Below are 20,030 nucleotides of genomic sequence, written 5' to 3'. Positions count from 1 at the left end.
GGAGCCATTTACTCACAGGGACACACAGGGAGAAAAAAGTCACACGGGAAGATCTCTCCACCAATCATCTACTCCGGTTCATCTTTTTCATTCGTTGCCACCAACCGGAACGCTTGATTCACACGTTTACAAGGTTTCGGCGTAGATGCCAGAGTGGAAATACTAAATGCAACACACACAAAAGATCATGAGCGAAAATAATTCGTTCAGTTCGACACATGCTGGTATCCTTAGCTATGTGTAACAAGAAAGCCAATCTAATTGTCACTGGCCCACAATGAAATGAAATGGGGACTCGTCTAGTTAGATCTGTGACACACAGCATGGAAGCACAGGGAACTACTGGCAAAAAATATACATAGGCTACAACCTTTTTTTGAATTAGTGCTCTGCAAATAATTGTGTAAGAAGTCACGTTATTAAACAAGCGTATGCATTTGTTCTGAACTGTTTAAATGTAGTTTCTTTTCCTTCAGTTAATAAAAGTGGTAAATAAGTAGACAAAAGCTCCTCTGATTTCCATACTTCGAGAAACATCCCCCAGATTAAAAACGCTAACAGTAATGTAATTAAATATATTCGCTTTTATTCTCGTATTCACAGCTGAGTCATGATGCCTCACTGACAGAACCTGAATTCACAGGTAACAACACAAAACAATTTTGGTGTACAGTCACTGGAAAATGTATCACCAACACTTGCAAGACAAACCAATCAGGACAGTGTTTGACATCCTCTTATAAAACAAGGTTGGCCCATCGGCCATGGTTTCAGTCTTAAGGTTTTCCTTTTCTTACCATTTCCACTAATGCGTTCAACACCAGGTAATAATCTCTCAGACTGACTGGGCAGCTACTGTTCTGATAACTTCCAGCACAGAAAAAAAAACACAATAATCATGATAATAGCGGTCATCAGACTTGAGGATGGTTGGTTCTTAGTGGTATATTTTATCTCCATTGTTCACTAAGAATCTCCATTATGTTTCCACAGATGGTAAAGTGCTCCTCCGAGCAGCGGAAATCCCGGGCCAGGGCCGTGCATTGAGCAGAAGCTGATGTTAATAAGTGCTCCTGGAGTATTGTCAGAGACACCATCGGGTGCCAGGGCCCTTGATCTGTGGCACTTCACCTTGCAGGACATGTCCAAATGAGCCCCTGATTGACTGTTACTTCAGTGGGATGACCCTGCATATGAACATCAAAAGTAGGGGGAGCTAGCAGAGACAGCAATACTGCAGTGTTGTGTCCGCACCAATGCCAAGTGCCACACTCCAAGTGCAACTGCGAGTGCTGCCTTTCAGAGCCATGGAAGTGGCATCAAGTGGCTGGCTTTCTGTGTCCATGCCCGGGGTGCCCCCTGGCCTTTCGGCTGCCTGTGTGTGTGAAAACAGGATCTGCGTTGCTATTGCACACCTGAACAAGGTATTTCCTCACCTGAGTTGCTCTTTCAGTAACCTAGATGTGCAAGTAGGTCACATTTAGCAGTATTCTGAAGAAGAACATGAACCATAAGATACGTTGAGTATGTGAGGTATGTGTAAGCTGTGTAAATGACACAAGAAATGTGTTTTTGGTTGCACTTTTTACTTTCAGATTCTCTCCCACTCATAAGTCACAACCAATTAAATAAGGCCCCCTGAGGCTCTACAGAGAGAGACAAACTTATAAATGTCATCTTCATTTATGAGAACTTTGCTGCACAGCAGTTATCTCTGCTGACATATCATATTTCCGTGTACACGGTTTGTGTCTATCCATGTCAGAGATAGACAGAACTGACCCTGGCAAAAATATAGTCGCAAAAAGGTAGGACCATTTCTGGCTTTCTCTGCAAACTCTAACTGTTTGGAACCAATCATGGGCACTTGACTGCAGATGGCAGCATAATGCATTGGACTTATAACCAATAAGATTTAGGTTTGCATCCCAGGTAGGGAACCGTTGTTTGTAAGTAGCAATTAAATTTGGCATGAAGCCAGGGCAAGGTGCTTATCCAGCTGTATACATTTTTTATGGCATATATAGAACAGGTATATCTAGTAATAAAAAAAGATGAGCTTCAGACTAGGTAATGTATATGTGACAGGAAATACTGCTGTGACTCAACTCGAAGCTTGTACTGTAGATTGGAATAATGATGACCACGCATATCAGATGTTCTTAAATTGACTGAAAAGTATGCAATATATTTTTTTTTTAACCACACAAACAGAACACACACTCACATCACAAAATGACTCAAACTGATTCAGCTACTTTTCCCTGATCTAGGTGTCCTGGTCATCTGAAAAGTTCTGTTTGACAATAGCTGTCACACCCAACCATGGCTCTTTAATGACTGCTGTTCATCAGGTTAACAATGTCTTGTAAAGTTGGCCTCAGTTTCTGAACTGACAGAATTCCAAACTCCAATAAAACCCCAATCAGGTAATGTGCCTGTGAATAATTTGAATGAGCCAGATACATACTGTTTTGATTATTATGGAAAGAATGTATTAGATAGATCTTTAAAAAAGTAAAAAAAAGAGTAAAATTGTCCTTGCCATGTTCAATTTCTGTGCTCAAGATACTCAAAGCTTAAATTGACTTGTGATTTCAATGGTCTGCTTCTTCATAAGGAAGATGCATTAAAATGCAGCCTTGTGATCAGCAAAGATGGATTTCCTTGATATTACTTTGTGTATCACATGTGAAAATGTGATCCTGGCTATAGTCTTTCTTTGTTTAGCATTGCAAATGCAATTTATTTATATGGCCCCATATAGCTGACATATCTTTGGGAATTATGTGACGTGTACAGCAGGGTTGGTTTCTTAGACCCGTGTGACCAGAGAAATGTGATTACATGGTGCATTGTGTCAAGCCAGGTACCCACTGACCAGCGCCAGCTCTCCAGCAGTGTGATCCATCTGTCTCACATAGTTAAGCAAGCATGTGCATTTTATACACACACATGCACCTACTCCTTTTCTTTGTCTTTTGGCCCGTCATCACCCAACACACACTCAGACAACCTATTCGAGGGCTGATGACCATGCATCTATAATTACATGACTGCATATCTTCCTGTATACCTCTTCTCCTAGGCCTATAAGTAGTCTACATGCAGTACTGTATTTGCCATTTAGGAGCTAAAGTCACAGTAGTAGGCTAATTAATCTTTCCTATAAATACGACGAACTGGATTTTTCTGTAGAATACATCAGCCGTTACCTCGAATGACCCAACACATCAGTCGTGACGAGGTATTCTGTTCCCCGTTGTCTTCTTGGCTACTTGTCAAGTTTCTTTGTCGATTCACTGCTGTTCTTCACAATAGCACAACCGTCTGGCTGATATGGGAACTGCACCAGTTATGGACATTCTTTCCTTACGCTCCCCATGAAATTTAGCACCGACATGCTGATAAGTGCGTATTGCAGCCCAGTAGGCAGACTTTTCCTCTACATTACTGTATGCGCGATGAATGTGATAAAAGAAGCGATTGTGCGGAACCATATCATGAATTTTCTACCTGCTGTGCGCTGACTGTTGTTTTTCATCACAAAGGAAGTGTAATTTGTAGTCGTGCCATTCTGTTGTCAAGTAACTGCCTAACCTGTTGAGAAATGGCATCATTTCTGTGAAATAAAGTTCAGATTAAAAAATAAAAAGATGCTTTAGGCCTACTCCTTTCTAACTTTCCACGTCTAAGAATTCTTCATTTACAGGAACTTGCTTCTACAATTAATGCAATTCAAAGGAAAAACAATAAAAATAGAATGAAAAATTAACTATTTTGAAAGAGCTTTCAGGGGAATTAATACATTATGCTCGTAACTGGCAGTGAAACATTCGTTCCATATCTATCTATGGCAATAAACAAAAGCAATTGAATGCTCATCATTTGAGGTATACTGACAGACATATTTGGCACCTATGTGGTCCACTGAATAATAATGTTACTATGAAAGAAGATATGTATTTTTGCTAGTGTGTGTGTGTGTGCATGCATGTGTGTATGTTCCATATGTGTGCATTTTGAGTGGGAGCTGAGTGTCTGTGCTATGTAAGGGTGAGTGTGAATGAGGTAGTGCTAGAAAGCTAGTATTTTCATATAGCATTTAAGCTACAAATACTTCTTTACTAATAGTCTAAATGTGTTCATTGTACACACAGATTTTTTTTGCTAGTTCAACTTTGTCTTAGATGAGCACACTGTTAGCCACTCTCTACATGTGAAGTAGAATGTTTCCATAGAACTGGCCTGGACAACTGTTGTTCCAAAGACAAAGCTACAACAAAAATTATTTGAAAGCCTTCAGCTTAGATACAATTTTGTGGCAAGCCATGCTTTTGTTTATTCCAAACATTGTACACAAACCTTAGGACCGCCGGAATAAAATAGGCTACATATGTAAACCATATAAAATCTATTCTCTCCAGCCTGAAGTTTGATCTTAAGCATGGTTGGGCTTGGTCTTTACTTGGAGGGGACGCCTACTGAAAAACTGCTGCTGGGGGCAGTGTTGGTGGGCCAATAGGGGGCAGTATTTCCTTTGATGCAAGCAGAATAACCAACGTTCCAGTGGAGCAGCAAGGACACCAACACTTGAGTCGCTGTGGCTTGTTGCAATTATTCAAAGAGTGGAGTTTCTCATTGTGACAATTTCCTTTTCAGTTGTGATAATCTATTCATCGCACCAAATACACAATTATTATTATTATTATTATTATTATTATTATTATTATATAAGCAGTGAAGAGATAAATGTTTAATTTCATTACATATCATGTTGCAAGTCCTGTTTCAAAATGCATTGTTGCTTTTGTCATGCTTTCAATACATGTACCTTGTAAATGCATAATTTCACAAAATGAATTATAGCCCTTGGTCACCACTTCAGTTTTACAATGCAGATCAGCAGATAAGTGCATAATGCATTCCACTCACTCTGTGGATGTTCTATGTGCATGCGTACTTGGATGCTGCAAGTGCTGGCGGTGGTGTTTTTGCTTGCACACATCTGCTCGCATGAAAATATGGCATGGAGCTGGATTCGAACTTGAGCTGCTAAATGAAAGGCTACTGATGTGAATGTGTTCAGTTCATAGATCCAGCTGTATGGATGGATGGTATGCAAGCATTTTGTCACATTATGTCTTCCTGTTTTAAACTTTTAAAGTGTATTATGGTAGGTTAAATAGATCATTTATATACATATATGTGTTACTATGTGCATTTCATGTGCAGACCAACTTGAATACATTTGGTATTGGTCACTTCCCTTTTGATTCAGGAAATGAATGGAAATTCTATTCAATTAATCAAAAAATCCCCACAGACCATTTTGTATTGCGTTTCAATTTTTACTTAAATTTCCTGAATTAGCTGAATTGAAATGGAATTGTCACAAATCCTGTATGGTATATGCAATTATATTTTTTGCTATTGCATATTCATTGTGCTTCTATGGCTATATAATCTTGTTCAAACTGAGTGTATTTTGAATTTAATTCCAATTCATTTTCTTGAAAGATTTTGTTTATTGTGTTTTTTGTCCAAAATAAAGTTTATGGATGCAATGGTAGAATTTTATAGGACAGTATTTGATAACACTTGTCCTGCTCTGGCAGAAATGGTTTTTATTCTTTGGTACATCTGAGTTTCATCTATAGTCTCCTGAACTATTAATGTGTCTAAACATTTGAATAGTGGTTACATTACATGCCACCAGCACATGGTCACCTGTGTTCATTAAACATAATGTATAATTCAGTTATGCAGCTCAGAATTTGAAATTGAGCAAAAACCAGAAACATCTCTGGTCCATCATGTTAATGCCTGCAATTCTAAAACTGCTCACCAGGTGGTGCAAGAGTTTGGTAACATTGCAGACATAGGTTGAGTTGACAGCTGAAAGGGAAATTTGAACTTTGAACTGGCAGACATGTAGTCAACATGATGGATTCTGGACAAGACCAATTCATCAGTTAACTTTTAAACTACATTTCTCATAGAAAGAAAACAGTAGTACAAATGGCTGAGAGAGAAGTGGTAGTGGTAGTTATTGCACTCACTTGTTATTTTGTACTTCAGTTCACTGGTAATCAGCCCTCTTCCTGGAGATCTAACATCCTGTAGGTTGCATACCTCATTCACCAGATAAAGATCTGCATTGAGCTGCTAATTAGCGGAGTCAGATGTGCCAAATTAGAGTTGAAATTAAAATTACTGAATGGCAGATTTCCAGGAAATGGTTTGGTTACCACTACTTTGGTTCACAATCAGATCACACCAAAATGGCTTTAAACTGAGTGAGCTCTCAGTTCTTGCTGTTCTGGAGTAAACCAGACTAAGGAGAATGGAAGCAGACAGTGGAAAGGATGGGAGTGTTGAGTGTGGAGAGACAGGGCACTATCAGAGTTCAACAGCTGGGTGTACAGAAGCAGGAAGTGAGGGGAGAGATGGGCGTGTGTACGTCTGGCTGTGGGGGCAGGATGTGGCAAAGCATTGCTCTGTTCAACCATTTACATGTTTTTTTTCCGACAAAAAAAATGTAACCATCATGGTCTAGCAAACACGCAGATGCACCACATTGTATTTTTGAATAAAATAAACATAGGGTATTTCCTACTGCATGAAGTGGTACTTCATTTTAACATGGTACTCACATTAGCTTTGTGAATCAGGAGCATTATTATTAATGCTCATTGGGCATCAAGCCAGCCTTCTTTCAAGCTCGTGTAACATTGCTCTTCTGTGATTAAAAAAAATGTATTTATCCAGTTTAGTATAACTGGGAAACGCGTCTTTGTATTTATTGAGCCTCTGCGGGTCTCTCTTATGTCAGTGCGGTTAAATGTGTCCATCTGAGCGTCTCTCTCTCTCTCCCCCCCCCTCCCTTTCAGACCCCTGACCCTTCAGCTGTCCTCATTCAGAGGCTAAGAGGTGTGATCCAGACTGTGACCTCCCTCTTCCTCCCCGCACAGACAGAGAAATGATCTGCCTCGCTCAGACCCTGACCCCTCCCTCACACCACAGCCACTGACCCGTGACTGATGCTGGTGCCATGACAACGGCATCATGTGGCAGACTGCGTGTCCTTTCAGGGCGGAGGGCGAGCACACGCCTGTGCCGTGCAGTGAGAGACACACGCTCCAGGAAAAGGACACTGACACGTATAGACACACTCTACACATTCATGAATGTAAACACACATACATACACACACAAATCCACACACAAGGAAAGAAAAGAATCCCATGGCAATCCTCTACTCCTCCCCACCAAGACCAATTCACTGAGTGCTATTAGGGAGGCTATATCTTGTCTGTAACATCTGTGTGCTTTAGGGTTGGTGGTCTTTGACCTAATGGAAGAGGAGGGGGTCATTGCAGTTTATGTTATTCCTCTGAAAAAAAGTTGTCTATAAGTGCTGATATTTCACAGATAAGGATACGGTGTATTATTTTCATCTGGGTGTTCATTTTTCATATTTAATGCTATTAGATATTGCCTCCATCATCTAAAAGTGGACTATATTTGTGTCACATATCTGGAATCATTTTACTGCATGACATCATTATTTAAAATTTCAAAGTTCAGGCCAAAATATGAATATGGTGATAAACCGACAGATTAAACTATAAACCAATCTACTGATTTAGCAGAGGCCCCGCCTCCCAAGCCGGGTCTGGCCTCTCACGGTCCTTTGTGCGCTCTTGCCCCACCCCAAAGATGGCACTTCATGACAGTCTGGTCTCCCAGGGCAACCAGGGGTCCGCAGGGAGCTGTTGCTGAATTCATCGCTTTCCCCCGTCAAAGGGCGCTTTCACATCACAATCTGTTTTTCTGGCATGGAGCAGCACATCCATTCACTTAGCAGGTGCCACTCTATCGCCGCTTTTAGAGCAGGAGATGCAGCAGGAGCAGGATTCAGGACAGACCGAGCACTGCATCACATGGTGGGTTTGACACAAACCACTCGTCTGCTTATTTCATCAACCTTCAGGAAAAAGAGTTGTTTGTGTGCATTTTGACCAAATGTACCATTGTGCATTTGGTCATGTCACCAAATAGTTGAAAGGCCTCCAATTTGACTTTTACACCATGCCAGTCTTCCACTCCTTTTACCAGTTTGTTCCATTTTTAATCACCCATCCCCTCCTCCTGAGGCCACAAAACAAATCTCCCATTGCTCACAGGGATGAGGAAACTATTCTTCACACACCCAACAACCAGGGCGGGAATACTTCCTGTGACAATACTCATTTGCACAAACCAGTTTAGGCCCGGCCAATTTGGCTAGGCACTTCATCATCTGTCCCTCGACATTATGGTTTTAGTTTCACATAATATACCAGATACAACATGTGAATCAGAGAGATAGATGAGTAGAGAGCTGGTTACACACTCAGACACACACAACACTATAAATACACACACAATACGCACAAAAACCACATAAACCATATAAACCCTTTATAACCAGCAAAGAATGAGATATTTTTTATCATATATTCTTAATGTGCTTCAAGTCAGATTCATCTGCTCTATTGTTCATGGAATGCGTCTCTTACTAGCAATGTATTCTACACAACTTCCTGTCCAAGTTTTGGTTATTTCCTTGTTTTGATTAGCATGGCGCTGTCTTCTCTGGCCTTCGTTATGACAGTGTACTTCCTGTTTGGCAACATGCAGCAGAATTCTGGTGCTCAGCCTGTCTTATTCACTTTCCTAATTTAGCAGACACTCCAGTCCTGTGTGACTTACAGAGATTACATTCTTTTTGTATACAGCTGGATATTTACTATAGCAATTCAGCTTAAGTACCTCGCTCAAGGGCACCATGAAAGTTCCCCACCTGGAAATCAAACCTACAACCTCAGTTACAAGCCAAGTTCCCAAACTATTATGTTGCAGCATTATCTAAAAAGTGGGCATGCTCTCTCCCTTCTCCCAAGCTTATTTACTTCCTTTATGCGCTCTCTTCCTCTGCCCTTCTGTGGTGAAGTGAGCAGCCTGGCAACATTCAAACTGGGCCCTTCTGTGACATCACTTTCCCTCTCATTCCCTCTAGTGACCCTTCCCTCCCCTACCCCTGCCTTCCCTCTTCACACCATTTGTGCCCAAGCTGATGCTGAATCATTACCCGCTCGGCAGCCCAGTCTCGCCCGCTCTGTCCCCATGCAGAGAGGCCGATTTGAGGCACGGGATGGCCGAGCTGGGGGGGTTGGGCGCCTGGGAATCCCCAATCTGTCCTCCCCGTCATCCTCGAGCTCAGACCGGCGATGCTAATTTTCTCGTGGTAACGAGTCGGAGGAGAAATGAGAAGCGCCAGGCTGCGCCTCCGCTCTTGCCTCCCTGGCCTGCGGGGCCTGCCTCCCCCCAGCTCCCTCCTCGCCCGGGCGGGTGGCAGGCTCACGCCAGATGGCTAATTACCATAAACAGGACACAGGGAGTCATGCAGAACCAAACCAGAGGACTCTGCCGCCGTTACCAAGGAAGTGAGGCACTGGCGCTAGCAGGCAGCACAGACCTCCTTGCCCCACCCCCATTGGCCCCCCGCTTGGGCAGACTGCAGTCAGACTCCCCGCTCTCAGACAGATGGCCAGTGGGCCCCATAGGCCCTGCAGCTGGACACGGCGCAGGCAGCACAGTGGGACCTGGCTGGGTCATTTCACACCTCCTTCACTGTCCCAGCTAAGAATAGACCCCCACTTGTTGCCTGATTATCTTCAAAGTTCCAAAATCCAGCCCAAAACACGCCCCTACACCCTTACATCACCAATGGTACACCCCTACTTACCTATCAGTCAAAGTAAAGCAAGCACACACACACACGCACACAGACACACACACTAGCCTGCCTCGTTTATTTTCCTTGTCATCAGCAAATCTGCTGACTTAGTTTTTGGTTTCTTGTGAAACACGTCATCTTCAGCTGCTGCAATAAATTCATCTGTCATCAATAGTGTTGAAAACCGTTGGGTATGCTCAAGCAGAATTAAGTGGTGTGTGCTGTATGGTGAGATTCTGGATATACTGTACATATTTACATATTGATGTGTGTGGGGGCATATGCATGAGCTTGTGCGTTTGCATGTGTGTGTGTGTGTGTGTGTGTGTGGTGTGTGTGTATATATGCATGTGTGCGTGTATGTTTGTGTGTGCGCGCACGCGTGCGCGTGTGTGTGTGTGTTTGTGAGAGTGTCTGAGTTTGTAAAGTAGAGGAGTGTGATTTAAAGTATCAGGAAGTCTGATGAAACCAGTAATTTTCACAAGACTCGTGACGCAACATTTCAGGACAGACAAGTTAGTCATGGCTATTAAAACACGCAAACGGTGCCTCTGCAAAAGCAGAACAAGCCAGTGCTCATTAAAAACCAACCAATGTTCTTTTCCCTCCTTGCAGTTCATTTCTGCCAGACGTTCTCAACAGTGCATGCCATTAAAAAACTATCCCATAAACTAACTTAAAATCCTATTATATTGCCAAAGATTGCCCTTTTCCAGTGGGCATTTGCGACAAAGTGTTCTTTGCGACATTATCACCCCACAGAAAGGGTGAACAAAAAATAGCATAGAATGCAGTGGTCAAGTTTGTCACAAGGAGGAAATTAAAGTCCTTGTATTTTAATGTCAGTTTCACAAAAAAAGAATGTATTACAAATTAATGCTTGAAATAGAATGGAGAATTACAAAGCTTTTTTTTCAAAAAAATGTTTAAAACATTGAATAGACACGCAACATTAATTCCTTCAGAAGCGTTGCCACCCACAGCAGGTGAGGGCTGTCTGTGTGGTTTCTGTTTCACACAACCATTCAGAGTCCTCTAAAAATCTCTCCGAAGGACCCAGGGGAAACGCTCCGTTTGCAGAAAACTGACACCGCTGAAAAAAAAATCAGTTTCACTTCACTTGTTGGTTGCGTGTGTTCGATTTTTGCATCATGTGATTCTGTTGACATTATGTGATAGGTTGACAAAAGCCGACCTCCCAGACAATACATGCACCAGATGGTTTCACCATCGTCTGAGGGACAAGGTGGGCGGGGGGGGGGGGGGGTAATCATCTGTGGGGTATCGCTGCTTCTATTGTGGTCAGTAATAAATAAAGAATGTAAATAATATATGCACACCAAGCAGAATTATTACTTTGCATATTGTGATATAGAACTACCCCCATTTGTTAAACGTATGATTGATGTGTACAAACACTAAATGGCCAGAAGGCATCTTGTTATAACAAAAAAGTATTTTATGGATAAATACATATAAATATATTCATATGATTCCAGTGTGATTGGACAAGCTCCACCATGCATTAAACGCAAATGAGCTCACCGTATATTCATTTTAAGCTAGTGCCCATGTCTGCGGTTAGAATGCAGAGCACTGGCCTTGGACAGATGCTCTCTGGTTACACAGCTGCAGGGTCGCCGGGAGACGGGCCGAGGGGGGAGGAGTCGATTGTTTCCAGCCAGTGGGGGAACAATAGCACATCTGCCCAGGCTAGAGGTCAAGCGGCAGAGGAGAAGAGGAGGAACTAAACTGGGACAGTGACAGGAAGATGGGACAGAGAAATGAATGTGGGTGAGGTGAGACGGAAAGATATACATCGGGAAAAAGATGAGGAGAGAATAGGAGAGAGGACGAGTGGGGGAGGGGAGGGAGACGAAAAATGGCGTTTGACATGTTAGAAGCCTTTTCGCATGACCACCTCTTCTGGATGAAAAGTAGCCAAGTGGTATGAAATATCATCTCCTAATCTCAGAGTTATCATACAAAAGCATGGCAAGCATATTCCCAGGAAAAAGTGGTCTTTAGGATTATGTGCTGTATGCTGTAATTCTGGTCTTGGCTACAGACTTACTGAATCAGTACCACAGAGCTTGGTGCTTGGTTGAAGTTCCTGAGGAAAATGAGCATTCCAGAGCTCAGAGTTCTGTCACAAGAATGTTTCCTGAGGAGGACAGAACTTTAAATTCAACGAATGTCTTGCTACTGCTGTGACAGATATTCCCTTGTAATGACAGGCTTCACTCTTTTGTCCTCTTGTTGCGGTGATGTGAATGCATAGTGTGTCTGTGCAGGTTTGTCCTGCTGTGTTCTGCATTTGGGGATGCTGTGCTTCTCGTCAGTGCCTTTGCTGCAGATAGAAAACATACAGAAGCAGGTGAATAAAGATCTGAATGCGAGGGACAGAATAGATAGGGCAAAGCTGGAGAACACGCTACAGAGAGAGGGAGAGAGAGGAAGGGATGGAGAGACAGTGCAAGAGATACAACAAAAGGAAAAGGAAAGTAGGGCTTTTGCAAGAAAGAATGGGTGTTAAGAGGGGGAAGCCAGTGGAGGAGAGAGAGATTAGAGGAGAGAATGGAGAGAGTGGGGCAGAAAGGGGGCAGGGGGAGCGGGAAGCAGCAGCCCCCGTGCTGTACCACCTCTCTGCTGCCTCGGTTGCGTGGAAACGCGGGCCCAGCATGCCCTGCGGACAGGCTCCTCTCCTGCATGCTTCATTACTCACAGCACAGCCAGGCCAGCAGCGGGGAGAGCAGAGCGGCCTGTCCGCACACTGCAGCCCTGCATATACACACTGCAGCCCTGCATTTACACACTGCAGCCCTGCATTTACACACTGCAGCCCTGCACATACACACTGCAGCCCTGCATATACACACTGCAGCCCTGCATTTACACACTGCAGCCCTGCATTTACACACTGCAGCCCTGCACATACACACTGCAGCCCTGCATATACACACTGCAGCCCTGTATATACACACTGCAGCCCTGCATTAACACACTGCAGCCCTGCATATACACACTGCAGCCCTGCAAATACACACTGCAGCCCTGCACATACACACTGCAGCCCTGCATTTACACACTGCAGCCCTGTATATACACACTGCAGCCCTGCATTTACACACTGTAGCCCTGCATTTACACACTGCAGCCCTGCATTTACACACTGCAGCCCTGTATATACACACTGCAGCCCTGCATTTACACACTGCAGCCCTGCACATACACACTGCAGCTCTGTATATACACACTGCAGCCCTGTATATACACACTGTAGCCCTGCATTTACACACTGTAGCCCTGCATTTACACACTGCAGCCCTGCATTTACACACTGCAGCCCTGTATATACACACTGCAGCCCTGCATTTACACACTGCAGCCCTGCATTTACACACTGCAGCCCTGTATATACACACTGCAGCCCTGCATTTACACACTGCAGCCCTGCATATACACACTGCAGCCCTGCATATACACACTGCAGCCCTGCATTTACACACTGCAGCCCTGTATATACACACTGCAGCCCTGCATATACACACTGCAGCCCTGCATTTACACACTGCAGCCCTGCATTTACACACTGCAGCCCTGCATTTACACACTGCAGCCCTGCATTTACACACTGCAGCCCTGCATATACACACTGCAGCCCTGTATATACACACTGCAGCCCTGCATTTACACACTGCAGCCCTGCATTTACACACTGCAGCCCTGTATATACACACTGCAGCCCTGCATTTACACACTGCAGCCCTGCATATACACACTGCAGCCCTGCATTTACACACTGCAGCCCTGCATATACACACTGCAGCCCTGTATATACACACTGCAGCCCTGCATATACACACTGCAGCCCTGCATTTACACACTGCAGCCCTGCATTTACACCCCTCCCCCCCAGCACCCCCCACCCCCGAAATCACAACACCCTCATAGCAGTCAAAAAGAGCCCCTCGGCCTTTGACCCGGTCCCAGCCTGCGGGGTTTGTCGCTGCTTGGAGATGGAACAACAGCCTCTGAGGACAAGCGGCGAAACCCACAGCGGAGCTTGCGGTGACAGAGAACACTGGCGGACACAACACCCCGATTGTCCCGCAAAACAAAAGTGCACTTGTGCCTTAGGAGGGAGGGGAACTGATTGGAAGGAGGCTGGCACTAAGCACTAATAACGTGTCCACTGTTGCCTTCTGGGAAGGGTGGCAACATTCTTCCACGTGCCGTTGAGACTGGAACTTGTGGGTGAACCTTGGTTACTGAAGACTTGCATCTCCACTGAGACTCTCTGAAAGGCTGGCTTAGACCAAAAACCATCAGCTGACAAAACAGTTTTATAGCAATTTTAGAAAACAAATTGTTCTATTTAGAACATCTGCTGACAGCTGCTATAGTCTCCAAAATTCAACATGTCAAATTTCGAGCCTGGAGACAGTTCCCTCCAGTAACTCATCACACGTTGTTATGGAAACAGTCATTGAATTTTTAAACTGTTGGTTTGGTGTGGACCACATAGCCTTTACTGTGCATCATTCAAAATTATTTTTTTCTTCTTCTAGAAAACCACTCAATTTTGAGGCCTGCCACCAAATTTGGTAAAGGATAAATTTTTTCTGATTTCCCAGAAACTGATATTAGATCACAGAGGAGTCCAAAGAGTAACTGAACATGGCACACAACAAGATCTGCACTGCTAATGTAATGTACTGGTTCAGCCAGCATGCGTTGAGTTTCAGCCATAATTGTTGCAAAGTTGCAATAGCTATTACAAGAACTTAATCTGTGCATTTTACGCTAGTGCCTTTTTCTTTCAGAGGTGTTCATTTCCCTTTTTAGGGCAATAATTATGAGATAAAAACATTCTTTACTGGAATAATAGCACGGCCCAGTGGCCTAGTAAATTACTCTGCGTGAAATGTATTGTGTTACAGCGCTAGCACAATAAGCTTATCCCCTTCACACTCACTAAAAAGCTAATGACGGCGGGCTAATTTGCAGAGATTATGCACTTCTTGGGCTGCGGCATCATAAAGCGCTCCAAAGTTCACCAGCACACTCGTTGTAAAAGCGGGGTCAGGAACAGCGCCTGTGTAAAACAGCGTTATAAACCGGAGCTGGGGCCCATCGTGACAGACTCCATCACATGCTTCTGCTCTCTCTCATCCCCGCTCCTCCGGGTGGGAGAAGAAAGAAGCAGCCATTTAATGGAATGGAGGCAGTTCCTGAACATCGGCGGCCTGAAGAAGGTCCCTATGTGAGGGTAGTGGCTCGACATGACAGTGCCAAACACTAGGGCACCATGTTTTTGGTTGTCCAATTTTTCTCTCTCTTTCTGTATGGATTCCCCATTTCGGTAAAGGATTTTTAAAATCTCACATGGCCTCTGAAAGTGGATTGTCTTTATTTTGAAAGTTCCTTGGCATCGTTGGGGGGTTGGTTGGTGATAATTTGGTTGTGCTGCTGTAGCCCCTGCTCCCATCCCTTGGTTACTGCACCCCGCTCTGTACCCCGGAGCCGAAGTGTGACCAATATGTCTGTAAATCACGGCCTCCCGGGCCCTAGTGCAGACACTTCGGGCCCCGGCCCCAGGACAAAAGCAAGCGCTGCCTCTTTGTTGTCATCGCCCGAGCACAACAGGCACACTGAATGGGGTGGAGGTTTCAGGGGCCAGAGGGGTATCCCCCAATCCTGGCAGGAAACAGAGAAGTGGGGAAAGGAGGGTGGAGTGTGCGGGCGAGGGGTTCGAGTGCTCCCTGAACAATCACGGGGGGCTTGAACTGTCATCTCCTGCAAGTGGAGCGGGGAGAGAAGCCTCTCTCTCTCAGAGGTGGTGGTCCGTCTGCCATTGTTATTGACGCATTCTCCTGCTCCCCTCCCCCCCCCCCCCCCACCCGGCCATCACCACCCTTTTGCTGAAGAGGGCTATTGATCGGGCTGTCACGCCCCGCTGCCCCACGTGATTTCCACACGCACCACACAGGAGCCAAAGGAGGGCTACTCCAGTCACTGGAGCCTCCCCCTGTAACCTCCACCCCATGCCCTCCCTGCCCCCTCTCCACCCCTTGCCACCTCTCACTCCACATCACCCAAGCCGGTGGGGCCATTGCTGGATCAGTCATCCGCCGCCACTTTAGGGAGTGTAGCTGCTTCTTGGGGTGTGAATTTGGGGGACTGCATAAATCTAGCCCCCCAACCTCCCTCTTTTTCACCCCTCTCCCTTCCCTCTCTCCACTCCTGTTTCACAGAAACCAGGAGAAAGCAAGCAAGCATTTGCAAGCTCTTTATAGCTCTTGGGATAAGGGGATGCTGGGGGGAGGGGGCCAGATAGGATAAATAGGATTTAAGAAGCTGGTATTTTTCAAGATTCATTGATAAAAAAAAATGAGAAAGAAAAAAGAACTGTATTTTTCTGGCTCCAGGGAGTCAGAGTGCTCTAGTAAGCCGCCACAGTTTCAAAACCTTTTTACTCAAGACGTCAAGCCTCCAATTTTACAGTCTGGCTTCAAGAGCCTGTTAAACAGGGTTTATCAAAGCCTGCAAAATCGCTCTGATTAACATTCCTATAAGTCATGCTTCTTCTACTCCAGGAACAAATCAACAGCTCATCAAGTCCCATGTGAGTGTTTGTATACTTACCCTGAATAAATAGAGGGAGAACCGGTGTGGAATGACCCTGCTAATCATTTGGCCGCTGCCCAGCTCTTCTCCCGCCCAGTTCCTTGTTGCATATTCTTTTTTTTTTTTATTGCCTCTTCATTTGAAATGGGCCTTTATCAACTCACAGATAAGAGACAACCAGAGAGTGTTGACACAATTCATAAGGCCCCCGTTCCACACAAAGGCTGGGTAAACACTGGGCTCCTGTGCCCAAACGGCTGTTGAACGAAGGCGCTTAATGACAGCTCGCAGGACAGGGTGGTGTTAGCCATCTCAACTGCAGGAGTTGGCAGAGAGGACATGACTGTTGCTATGTGGCCCCATCTAATAGGGCCTTACTCGCGCTGTGGTGATGATGCTGAGCGTGGGGGAAAAAATATCTCCTTTACAGGCAGGGTTTTGCCCTTTGTTTATATGAGCCATAAACTTTATGTTGCCCAGAACTGATATTTTCAGATTGCACAATGGAATAAAAATATAAAAAGAATTAATAATTTTATTGATATTTACCAAAAATGTGCCATCTACTGGGTATGCACTTGATGAAATTGTAACTACCCACAAGTTCTGATCCAATGTCATATAAAATGTTTTGTTCATTTGAGTGTTACGATTTAGTAGATCCTGGACCAGTGTTGGCAGAAACACTATAAATGGAGCAGCTTGATGTATCCACACATTGTCCCATGGCCCATGACTTTTTAATAAGGACTTTTTTCCCCCTGCCCGAAGAACATCAAATCAATTTATTTCTGGAATTAGATAAATTTAACAACAGTTACAAAATGCCAAAATGTTTGTTTTTTTTTGAGCATGCAGACAGAGTGGCCATGAAAGTGTTCGGGGCAGGCAGCTTCACTTTCCTAGTACTGATCTTTGTTCCGCTCTCTCCTCTTGGTATTTTGTAAACTTTGCTCTCATATCTTGTATCAAAGTGCTGGCTGGTTATAAACCTGGCTTAAGTGAGCCATGGTGACCGGCTATAATACTGCGAGTGCTCTCCCTGGTAACTCCAGAAAGCACGTTTTATCAGATCCCGTGGCTTGTGACTTTTCAACAAACACACAGCACTTGCCCTTGGATAAATGCAAATATGCCTTGTTTACACAATCATTCGGCCTTGAGCGGCTTATCTATGGAAATGTGACTAAATGCGAGAGTGGGGGGGAGCAATCCTGGAGGCTTGGCACATACTTACAGATTTGTAATCCGCATGCCAAAAGTTCAAACTGGGCCTCCCTGGCAGAGCTTCTTCAAAGGCTGGGGTTCCAAACTTTGGTACCGGAGAGCCAACGTAGCATCAGAGACCAGCGGATCCGGCAGGGTTTCCTGATCCACGCCTTCACAGTTAGAGTTACAACAAAGATTCCTGGCACGTGAACATGTACGACCGCTTTTATAGGATCACTGTTCAAACAGACTGAAATAAACTGTGACACTCCTTGTTTCTCTTTCTCCCAGACACTGCGCCTCTCACGAGCTGAGTCTGAGCCTCAGGGCCAGCCGTGTCCCTCAGACTGCTGTAAGCCGCGAACGCGGGGCGTCTGGAGTGTAATTAGTGGGCAGCGATACCAATGGAGTGGTCTGCAGAGACCCCGAGGTGCCCGCCTGGCTGCCTGACTGTGACAGTGAAGATGCCGGAGTTGATATGTGAAACAGACAGGGGGTTGTGGCTTTCCCCTGTCCCTAAGACTGATGTGTTAAGAGACGGTGTGTGTTTGTGGAAGGTGTCAGGGTTCTGGTGCCTGGTCCCTGGTCTTATCTACGTAATTACCTGAAGTTGTGCCCTGAAGTTGTTTGTTGGTGAGGCGCATCTGAGAACAGGAGGTGCACAGATCCCCACCCCATCCCCACCATCTTTCTCTCTCTCTCTCTTTCCTTCACACACACACACACACATTTAGACAAAAAAATCATGTGACAATGTGGTTTTTAGTCATTTAAAATTTTAAGAACATAAGCACATATGATGACTACTTTCCTAGTCATCATATATGCTTATGCTCTTAAATATACACACAGGTGTAGGCCTGCTCCCCACTGTTCTGGTTCAAACTCTCCAGATCATCTGTGTAGGATTCCAACAATATGTCCAAGAACATCATAGACAGCAGTTCCCCTTTGTCCTCCCACCCTGTAGGCCCTAACAATACTGTCCACGCTAACAATTTCATCATACCATTCCTCAAAAAAATTACAACAAGCTAGTAAAAATAGATGGTGATTGAGAAAAGAATGAGAGAGAAAGAGAGCAATAGACAGATGTGAGAGAAAGAGGAAGAGAATGCGTGTGTGTGTGTGTATGTGTGTGTGTGTGCAAGCATATTAAATTACCAGGGTGGTATCAAAGATAATGCAATCTGGAGGCCTGTAGAGATGCATTTGCAGGCAAGACTACATTAAGGGCTGATTTAATTCAATAATTCCAGAACAGCCAGAGGTGGGAGTCACAATCGCGGGGCCGAGCGTGTGCACACACGCGTGTAGACGTTTCAAATGAACGTGACGTAGCAGCGGGCAACGGACCTGAAAGGAGAGAAGGAGAAAGGCAAAGAGCGAGCTGCGGGGGGAAAAGGAGGAAGAGCTGGCAAGCGGAGTATCCCATGAACAAACAGAGGTTGTCATTAATGGAGTGGTTTATTAGCCGGGGGCCGGTGGAGATGGAGTGCCGTGCGTGTGCCATGGCTCTTATCGGTCAGTGGGCAGGGAGGGAGGGTGCGAGTGTCGGCACTCACGCTCTGTAAAAGCGACCTGATTCATTTTCCGCTCGAGGAGCCCTCAGTGGGGCGGCGTCAGCCCAGCCGGGCTGCTCAGATTTATGGGCCATTAAAACAGCAGGGCTCCCAACCACACCACTACTGCTGGCCGCCTGCTCGCTCTCAGCCCCCCCCCCGCTCTCTCCCTCCCTCACGCTCCTCTCTCCCACGCTTACTCTGCGCTCTCTCCCTCCCTCACTCTCCTCTCTCCCTCCCTCACTTTCCTTTTCTTTCTCTCCCTCTGTCTCCTCTCTCTTCCTCCCTCACTCTCTGCTCTCTCCCTCCTGGCTCTCTCCCTCCCTCACTCATCTCTCTCTCCCTTCCTCACTCTCTTTCTCTTTCCCTCCCTCACTCTCCACTCCCTCCCTCACTGTCCTCTCTCTCCCTCCCTCACTCTCTGCTCTCTCCCTCCCACTTCTCTCCTCTGCCTCCCTCCATGCTCTCTCCCTCCCTCACTTGCCTTCTATTTCCCTCCCCCATTCTCCTCTCTCTCCATTAATCTCCTTATCTCTAGCTCTTTCTCTCCCTCCCTCACTCTCTTCTCTCCCTTACTCTCCTCTCTCTTTCTGTCTCTCTCTCCCTCTCTCAACTTATCTTTCATATACTTACTGTACCACTCACCCCTCTCAGATCTCTAATCTATCTCACACTCTGATCTTTTCTTTTGCACACTCACACTCTTTCTAACACACCATGCGCTGTCTCCCAATCCAGTCCCTCTTGCTTCGCAAATCCCTCTTCTTTTTTTCTCACCTTCCCTTTTAAGCCACAAGTTTTTCCTGTAGTGCACACCCTCTGGCACCCTCCCAACTCTGTTCCTG

The sequence above is a fragment of the Anguilla rostrata genome, chromosome 18 (genome assembly GCF_018555375.3).
Source record: "Anguilla rostrata isolate EN2019 chromosome 18, ASM1855537v3, whole genome shotgun sequence".
Lineage (NCBI taxonomy): Eukaryota > Metazoa > Chordata > Actinopteri > Anguilliformes > Anguillidae > Anguilla > Anguilla rostrata.
The sequence above is the reverse complement of the archived record's forward strand: the minus strand, read 5'-3'. Positions refer to the sequence as shown.